Source organism: Somniosus microcephalus, chromosome 8 (genome assembly GCF_052327205.1).
Source record: "Somniosus microcephalus isolate GS21.2 chromosome 8, FLI_Smic_1.0, whole genome shotgun sequence".
Classification (NCBI taxonomy): domain Eukaryota; kingdom Metazoa; phylum Chordata; class Chondrichthyes; order Squaliformes; family Somniosidae; genus Somniosus; species Somniosus microcephalus.
In genome coordinates, this window is record NC_140994.1 from 203,249,848 (window position 1) to 203,258,979 (window position 9,132).

Below are 9,132 nucleotides of genomic sequence, written 5' to 3' on the forward strand. Positions count from 1 at the left end.
GCTAGTGAGATAGGGAAGTGATACTATAGATAGAGAGGGATGGGTGGAGGTGCAAGGTAAGTTGGTGTGAGTGAGGATGTGCAGGAGTAGGATAGGGAAGGCAGAGTGATGGTTATGTGATGAGTGACACAGCAGGATGCAGTTGAGTGTGGCTTTGCAGTAACATTTTGTGATAAAATAAAATTCTAACAGGACTAGACAGACTTGATGCAGGAAGGATGTTCCCGATGGCCGGGGAGTCCAGAACCAGGGGTCACAGTCTAAGGATAAGGGGTAAGCCATTTAGGACAGAGATGAGGAGGAATTTCTTCACCCAAAGAGTGGTGAACCTGTGGAATTCTCTACCACAGATGGCAGTTGAGGCCAATTCATTAAATATATTCAAGAACGAGTTAGATATATTTCTTAAGGCTAAAGGGATCAAAGGATATGGGGAGAAAACAGGGACAGGGTACTGAACTTGGATGATCAGCCATGATCTCATTGAATGGCGGAGCAGGCTCGAGGGGCCGAATGGCCTACTCCTGCTCCTATCTTCTATGTTTCTATGTGATCTACTGAGATCATTGAAAGGTTTGCGCCACTGCAGCCTGGTCCTCCTCACGACATCCCTGCTTGTGTCCTCCTGTGCAATGTGCAACCAGGCTGCGTTGGTCTCCTGGGAGGTCTCTTCTGCCCATTGGAAGGGAAGAGAACTTCCCTGTGTGCTGTGGAGGGAGTCATGGGAGAGCCTTGGTGCAACCGTGCACCTCTGTGCCATGCTTGTCAGTGTTTGCAGCACCTTACCGCTGTAGAACACTGACTGCACAACTACCAAAATCAATGTGGCCATGGTCCCTTTAAGGAAATCGGCTGATGACACGTTATCAAATGACGTCATCAGACCTGCATCCTATTAATTGGTCGGGAACCCCGCAGGGCGGGCTTAACAAGCACAGTCTACAGAAAATCATTTTCAGAGAGCGGCTGCTGGTGGGAGAGAGAACGGAACCCGCCAACCAGCTCTCCCGCCACCATCCCGCCTCCGCAGAGAAAATCCTGCCCATTAACTCTGTTTCTCTCTCCACAGATGCTGCCTGACCTGCTGAGTTTTTCCAGCATTTTCTGCTTTTATTTCAGATTTCCAGCATCCGCAGTATTTTGCTTTTGTGATAAAGTAATCAAGTTTTGATACAGACATTTGTGTGTAAGGAAAAGAGAATTAAGTAGATTATTTTAGGTTCAACCAAATCTTGAGTATGATTAAGAATAAGACTGGATTAGTAAAGAATGTGTACTCAAGTTATTGTGTAAGATATTTCTTCAGAAACATTTATCATTGTTCTGCATTTTACACTTGAAATTTATTATCATATAATTTTATATCATTATTATTATGCTGCTGCTTACAGCATGCAAAAATATTAAGCTGCTTCCTGTTCATTTCTATTAATAAATTATTCTTTTTTGAGCATGTTTATTGGATTCTACATAGGCATACAGCAGTGACGGTTTTTCATTTTTAAAGAGGGAAATGTCCTCTCCTCACATCACTAACCTGTCTTATTGATATAATAACTGTTGCATATTCCTATACTTATCAAATGTTTGGTACAGGCTTCTCTCCATGAATTCAGACTGAAATTGAAAATGGGTTACATAATAACCTGTTCAGTAATAGCAAAGTCCTTACCTGAGATTAGTAGCCCAGGCAGCTTACCTCAGGGGGGTGTCTGCATATTATTCGTAACCCTTCATTCAAGTCAGCAAATATTTAGCAAGCTACACAATTTCAAGCTCCATTCTCAAGACTGTCACCTGCTAATGTCCACCATTTCAGTGCCATCCTAACTCTTGCCCTGTTTCTCTTTCCTTTGTGTCCTTCTTGGCACCTGAAACCTGCAGAAGATCACACCACGGAGAACATAAGAACATAGGAAATAGAAGCAGGAATAGGCCATGCGGCCCTTCGATCCTGCTCTGACATTCAGTACGATCATGGCTGAACTTTTACATCAACTCCACTTTCTCATCCTCATCTCCACATCTCTTGTTTCCCTTTGTGCCCAAAAATCTATCGATCTCAGTCTTGAATATATTCATGGTGTGGAGATGCCGGAGTTGGACTGGGGTGGACAAATGTAGGAAGTTACACAACACCAGGTTATAGTCCAACAGCTTTATTTGAAATCACAAGCTTTCAGAGCGTTGCTCCTTCTTCAGGTGAAGTGGAGAAATGCATAAAGACACAGCTTATATAGTCAGAGAATCATGTCAGATGTTTACAGGTAACCTTTCCAACTGCCATTTATCACACCTCAGCAGAGAGATAATCACAGCAGTCAAAGGTGTGAATGGTGTCCAATGGTGTCCAAACAGGTTAGTCAGTTTGGACACCATTCACACCTTTGACTGCTGTGATTATCTCTCTGCCGAGGTGTGATAAATGGCAGTTGGAAAGGTTACCTGTAAACATCTGACATGATTCTCTGACTATATAAGCTGTGTCTTTATGCATTTCTCCACTTCACCTGAAGAAGGAGCAGCACTCCGAAAGCTTGTGATTTCAAATAAAGCTGTTGGACTATAACCTGGTGTTGTGTAACTTCCTACATTTGAATATATTCAACAACTGAGCATCCACAGCTCTCTGGGGTAGAGAATTCCAAAGATTCACAACCCTCTGAGTGAAGAAATCTCTCCTCATCTCAGTCCTAAATGGCCGGCCCCTTATCCTGAGACTATAACTTTTAATTCTAAACTCTCCAGCCAGGGGAAACAGCCTCTCAGCATCTACCCTGTCAAGCCCTCTACAAATCTTATTTATATTATCTCTATATATAAAGTGGTACTTCTGTCTGTCTGTCTGTCCGTCCGGCTATACACTCAAAAGTTATAGAGCGTACCTACATGTGTGTTACATCAAAAGAAAGCTTACGATTCCGGAACGGTCATAAGTGTATTTACTTTTTGGTCGGACAAAAATTGTGCCGACGGTATCCAAAAAACGTTCAAAATTCCGCTCATTATCCACTCATTAGCATCGAGTGACATCAAGGTCGACCAATTGTACAGTCGAGCGACCCGACGGTCGACCAATCGCTGCGTCGCAGGGGCAGGTTCGTTGCGCGTGCGGGCAGGCCATCCTAGAGTCGAGTGACAGGACGATTGACCAATCCTACACTTCACTGACCTGATGGTTGACCAATCGGTGCGTGTGTGGGCGGGCCTAATCATTCTGAACCGAGGTGAGTGGCCGCCATCTTGATTCCAAACTCTTCGCTTCTTTTTCCCGCTTTCTGCGTGTTTCTTTTCAAATCTACATTTCCAGCAAAAAAAAAGTTGCTTTTAAAACACAAATAGTTTTTAAAAAAAGTTAATTAATTTGTACATCTTTTCTCTAACCTCGATAATTTTCCTACCTTTAACTGTTTTTGCAGGCCTGGAAGCCTAGGCCTCTGTTGCCCAGCCACGCCCGAGCTAGGCACCGCCCCTCCCGCTGGGCCCGCCCCGCGATCGCCGGCATTTTGGTGAAGGCTGGCGGGGCGGGAGGGAGCCTAGCGGGAGGTGAGTTGCGGTCACCGCAGGGCTCGGGCTCAGCTGATCGGGTGCTCATCAGGGGTCGGCCCGCAACACATCGACCGGAGGAGCGGCGGCTCTCTCTTTCCCTCCCGTGGCTCGGGCGGGAGGCCGGTGCTCGGGAGGGCGGGGCTCGGGAGGCCGGTGCTCGGGAGAGTGGGAAGGGGGGGAAGGGTTACCCCGGCAACCGGGCCCGGCCCTCTCTCACAGCCTCAAGCCGGCTCACGCCCATTTCTGGGGCTTGGCTCCAGCGCAGGCCCAGCTGCAATCGGCGGTCTTGCAGCCGGGGCTCGGGAGGGCGTGGGGCGGGGCTCGGGAGGCGGGGCTCGGGCTGACCGGGGCGCTGCGCTGGGCTGGGCCATGACAGTGCGTGGGGTGGCACGGAGCTCCACGGAGCCATCGCCGGCAGAGGGGAGAGGGTCTGCTGGCTCCCCCCTCCCTTTCTCCCCCCCTCCCTTTCTCCCTTTCCCCCTCCCTCCCTTTCTCCCTTCCCCCACCCCCCCTTTCTCCCTTCCCCCTCCCCCCTCCTTCCCCCACCCTTCCCCCCCACACCCTTCCTACCCCCCCTTCCCCCCCACACACCCCCTCCCCCACCAACCCCCTCCCCCCACACCCCCCTCCCCCTCTACCCCTCCACCCCCCCCACCTCCCCTCCCCCTCCACCCCCCTTCCCACCTCCCCCACTCCACCCCACCTCCCCCTTCCCCTCCCGCCTCCCCTCCTTCCCCCTCTCCTCCCCCTTCTCCTCCCCCCTCCCCCTTCCCCTCCTCCCCCTCCCCTCCCCTCCCCCTCCCCCTCCCCTACCCCCCTTCCCCCCAGTCGCTCTCTCTCTTCCCCCCAGTCGCTCTCTCTCTTCCCCCCAGTCGCTCTCTCTCTTCCCCCCAGTCATTCACTCTCTTCCCCCCAGTCGCTCTCTCTCTTCCCCCCAATCACTCTCTCTCGTCCCCCCAATCACTCTCTCTCTTCCCCCCAGTCACTCTCTCTTTTCCCCCAGTTGCTCTCTCTCTTCCCCCCAGTCGCTCTCTCTCTTCCCCCCAGTCGCTCTCTCTCTTCCCCCCAGTCGCTCTCTCTCTTCCCCCCAGTCGCTCTCTCTCTTCCCCCCAGTCGCTCTCTCTCTTCCCCCCAGTTGCTCTCTCTTCCCCCCCAGTCGCTCTCTCTTCCCCCCAGTCGCTCTCTCTCTTCCCCCCAGTCGCTCTCTCTCTTCCCCCCGTCGCTCTCTCCCTTCCCTCCAGTCGCTCTCTCTGTTCCCCCCAGTCGCTCTCTCTCTTCCCCCCAGTCGCTCTCTCTCTCTCTTCCAACAACAACATGCCCTCAAAAAACCCTCGGCACCGCCGGGCACTCTAGCTAGTATATATAAAATGGTACGTTGCATTTTTATCTGTCCGGCTATACAATCAAAAGTTGTAGAGCATACCTACACGTATGTTATATCCAAAGAAAGCTTATCATTAGGGGACTCTCATAGGCATATTTACTTTTCATCAGACAAAAAATTGTTTGGACAGTGTACAAAAAACATTCAAAAATACTCAAAAATCCACTCATTAGCAGTTGACCAATCATACCTCTCATTAGCGTTGACTGACGTGCTGCTTGACCAATCCTACACTTCACTCACCTCATCGTTGACCAATCGGTGCGTCACGGGCGGGACCTAATCCTCCAGTCTCCCTAAACTTCACCATTTTTTTCATCCCCACAGGGACACCACCAGCCAAACAGACCCCCACATTGCCACTCCGGGAGCTGCAGGTGAGTTTCCACATAGCGGGCGGGTCATCGGCGGCGGCCGACCGTCAACCGCGCCACCCACGGAGGAGCTCAGCTCGGCTCCGTCTCGCCCTCCCGGGCCTCAAGCGCTAGGCCCCAGACACTCAACCGCCGCGCCAACTGCAGCTGCCGGCCGTCAACCGCGCGATCCCCTATGGAGCTCAACGACAGGGAACAGACACCGGCACGGACACCGCACCGCCCAAAATTGCCCTGGCAACGCCGGGCACCCTCTGCCAGTTTTATATTTTTGAATGAGATCACCTCTCACTCTTTTAAACTCCAGAGAATATAGTCTCATTCTATTCAATCCTTGCATGGCATCAGCACACTGCAGTTTGGGGAATGTGGCCACCTGAAGGGATGCTGCAGCAGAGCCCTCACAATGGGAGTCAGTGTTCCAACCTTTGTAGCTTTGGTGAAAGCTGAATACAGTGCACTCAGCTATTTCTTGAAGTCACGCGGAGTAAATCAGGTCTAGCGGGAACCTCATCCACCATCAATACCAATGGCATTAGAATTGCTAATCAGCGGGAACTGAGTATTATGAGGTTCTTGAACTTGACACCATTTCTTTATTGCAAACAATCTTTACTGAGTTCGATTGAGTTTTGACACATTCAATGCCTTAAGCAATAGTCATACAGAGAAATAAACTACAGTATATTACCTGCTACCGCTCTGGGTAGAGACATAAAAATCGTTGGCCTAGAAATTGGGTTGGGGCGCCAAAGTAGCGCAAAAGTCGCCTGAGCGCAGGATTTAGCGCAGCGTTCTCGGCTTCAGTGATTGTCCGATATTCAGTTTCATTGCCCCTCGAGGGACACGGGGCGAGGCTCGAGGCGCTCCGCGTCCCTCTTAGGGCGCTGAAACTGAATATCACAGCACAACGTGCCGCAGCGCCACACGCTGCGGCACGGCACGCTGCGGTACTGCAGGCCTTCCTCCCACTGTTAAGGGGGAGGTGCCTGCAACAGTGCGAACCCCGATCGCGAGTGCCGGCAAATGAGCCCGGCACCAAGGAGAAGTGCCGGGCTCTCGGGAAACAGCCGGCAATGCCACGGGGTCGGGGGGGTGGTTAGGAGGCCGGGGACGGAGGTGCTGGCAGGCGGCCGCCGAAAAAGGTGGCCGCCCTGCACCTGCACCTTAACTTGTGCCGCTGCCGGCACAGTAGGGCCCCGTGAACCGGGCGCGGGTAGCGAACGGCGCAACTGCAGCGTTCGCTACCAAATATCGCGAACGGGGCGCGAATGGGGCACTGCGCACACTGATGACGTCATCGGTGGCAGCGCAGCGCAAAAGACTAACACCACCATTATCGCCCCAACTCAATATCGCGGGAGGCGCAGCCAGTGGCGCTACAGCCACTGCCTGCCTCTTTAGGCGCTAACAAGTGGCGCTACTTACCCAATTTCTCCCCCATTGACTCTTGCATTCTTGTCTCTCTCTATGAATTGTGAAGGAAAGCTTAAGATCTTTATAGAACTCTAGTTGCTCACACCCATTCTTGTAACCTTGATGATTCATTATGATATGATAAGAGTTGTTTTCCAGTTTTCAAGTTGTTTTGATTATTGCCTTGTTTGTTTGTGATGTAGGCTACTCTCTTATCTAAAAGACCTTTGACCCCTTTTTTATCATTCCTTGCTAACAAAAAAACCTTCCTTGGTGACGAAGCTTTTCCTTGCTGAAGATCATCCATACCCTGAAGCATTCTGGGAATAAGCAAATTGACCATTTTATTATTTCTAACTACAGTACAAGTCTGCAAGCTATTTATAATTCAAAAGAAAACAAAAACCTTAATCATATGAGATTAAACCAAATCCTAACCCTATGTATATATGTATATAAGAAAAGGGTATTTGACAGTAAGAAAGGGACCTACTCCATTTTAACTGTTACCCTGCTCCTATCCCACTGGGCGGGGAAATTCCCCTGTCATGTGGGACATATAACGGCAGCTAAGTTTTAAATGAGTTGGACTTTATTGGGGCTAGAGATAACAAAAGTGTGGCTAATAGTTTTGGTAGCAAGTGGAGAATGTTGTAGAGCTAGAAGTAAGTAGCTTTGGTGAAGGATAGGATGTAGGGTTTGAAACTCTGGCATTGTGTTTGACACAGAGTAGAGGTTTGCTTGATCCAGCTTGAGCAATTGGCTGCAGCGTGGGATAAAATTAGTGACAAGGGAGCAAACTCTATGGCAGGCTCATTCCTACTTCACAAAGATAAGTTTAAATCATACCTTATAGGGTCTCTGCTTCTTCCCCGACAGGTTTTACTGAGAGGGTGCAGCCCTGGTGGACACCCCAATCAGTCGCCAGTTTAAATGCCATCTGGCTCTGAATGACATCATAGGACCCTAATTTGCATGTATTACTGAGACTCCCACCTGAGTCCGGCAGGCACCTGGGCTGCCTAAAAAAAGGGCCCAGTTACAACGGCTGCATTAGAATAAAGCAGGAATGGGGTGGAGGTACTCAGAGGCAGTTTTCATTGCCTGGCTGCCCCCTTCCCGCCAGGGTTAAAGTTGCTCCAAAGTCCTTATTACCAATAACCCCATCATGACCCCCTTATTGACTACCTTCCTAAGACTTCTTCCCTATTTTCCGCATTTAGTCTTTACAGCAAACAATTCCTTATCGTTGATGAGTTCAAACTACAACTTAATTCTTCTTCTGACTCCTCCACCCTTCTGTTCTCAACCTCATCTTGCATCCAATCTCATGGCAACTTTGTCAATCATGCCACCGGCAAAGCAATCAGAAGTGTACAGTACAGAAAGATGCCATTCAGCCCATCAAGCCTGTGCTGACCACTGTCAGAGGTGCCGTCTTTTGGACGAGACGTCAAGCCAAGGCCCCGCCTGTTCTCTCAGGTGGACGTAAAAGATCCCAAGGCACTATTTCGAAGAAGAGCAGGGGAGTTATCTCCGGTGTCCTGGCCAATATTTATCCCTCAATCAACTTGACAAAAACAGATTATCTGGTCATTATCACATTGCTGTTTGTGGGAGCTTGCTGTGCGTAACTACACTTCAAAAGTACTTCATTGGCTGTAAAGTGCTTTGAGATGTCCGGTGGTCGTGAAAGGCGCTATATAAATATAAGTCTTTCTTTCTTTTCTATATTGCCACAACCATTCATCTTGAAATCACAATTAATATTCTGTATGCATTACTTTATATGTATTCATATTAAATGTATTGCCCACTCCAGCCTTTTGCCAAACAGCTGAGCCGCGTGATGTCCATTATTCATTTGCCATCCCACACACTTTAGTGTCATCTGCAAATTAAAAAAAATAGCTTTTAATCCATTTATCTTGGTCACGTTGGCAGATTGTAGAATGTCGTGGTCCAAGGATTGAATCCTTTGGGAACTTTTATAGTCAGTCCTACAAATGAGATAACAATTGCTTTTTCTTCTCTACCTTTGAATTTCATTTTTTTTCTAATTAAATGGAACACTAACATGAGGCTAGCTCTTCCCTTAGTTAATTCTTAACTCCCTTCTCACCACTTCCTTTTCATGAGACTGAGCCTTACTGCAGATCAAGGCCACAAATAAAAAGGAAAAACAAACTGCTGATGGTGACAAAATAACATGACTGTTGGCAGCCATCCTTTCTCCTTGAAACTGTATTGCAAATGTCCTGTGTTTCATATTCATGGTTTTCTTTGCACTTATCTTAAAGTGAATTTAAAATAACAGCCAATTAATTAGTACCACTCTGCTTTTACCCCCACAGAATCATAGGCCTAGAAGTTTAATGGTGCCGCACTTTCTTTCAGGGCGCCTAAGCA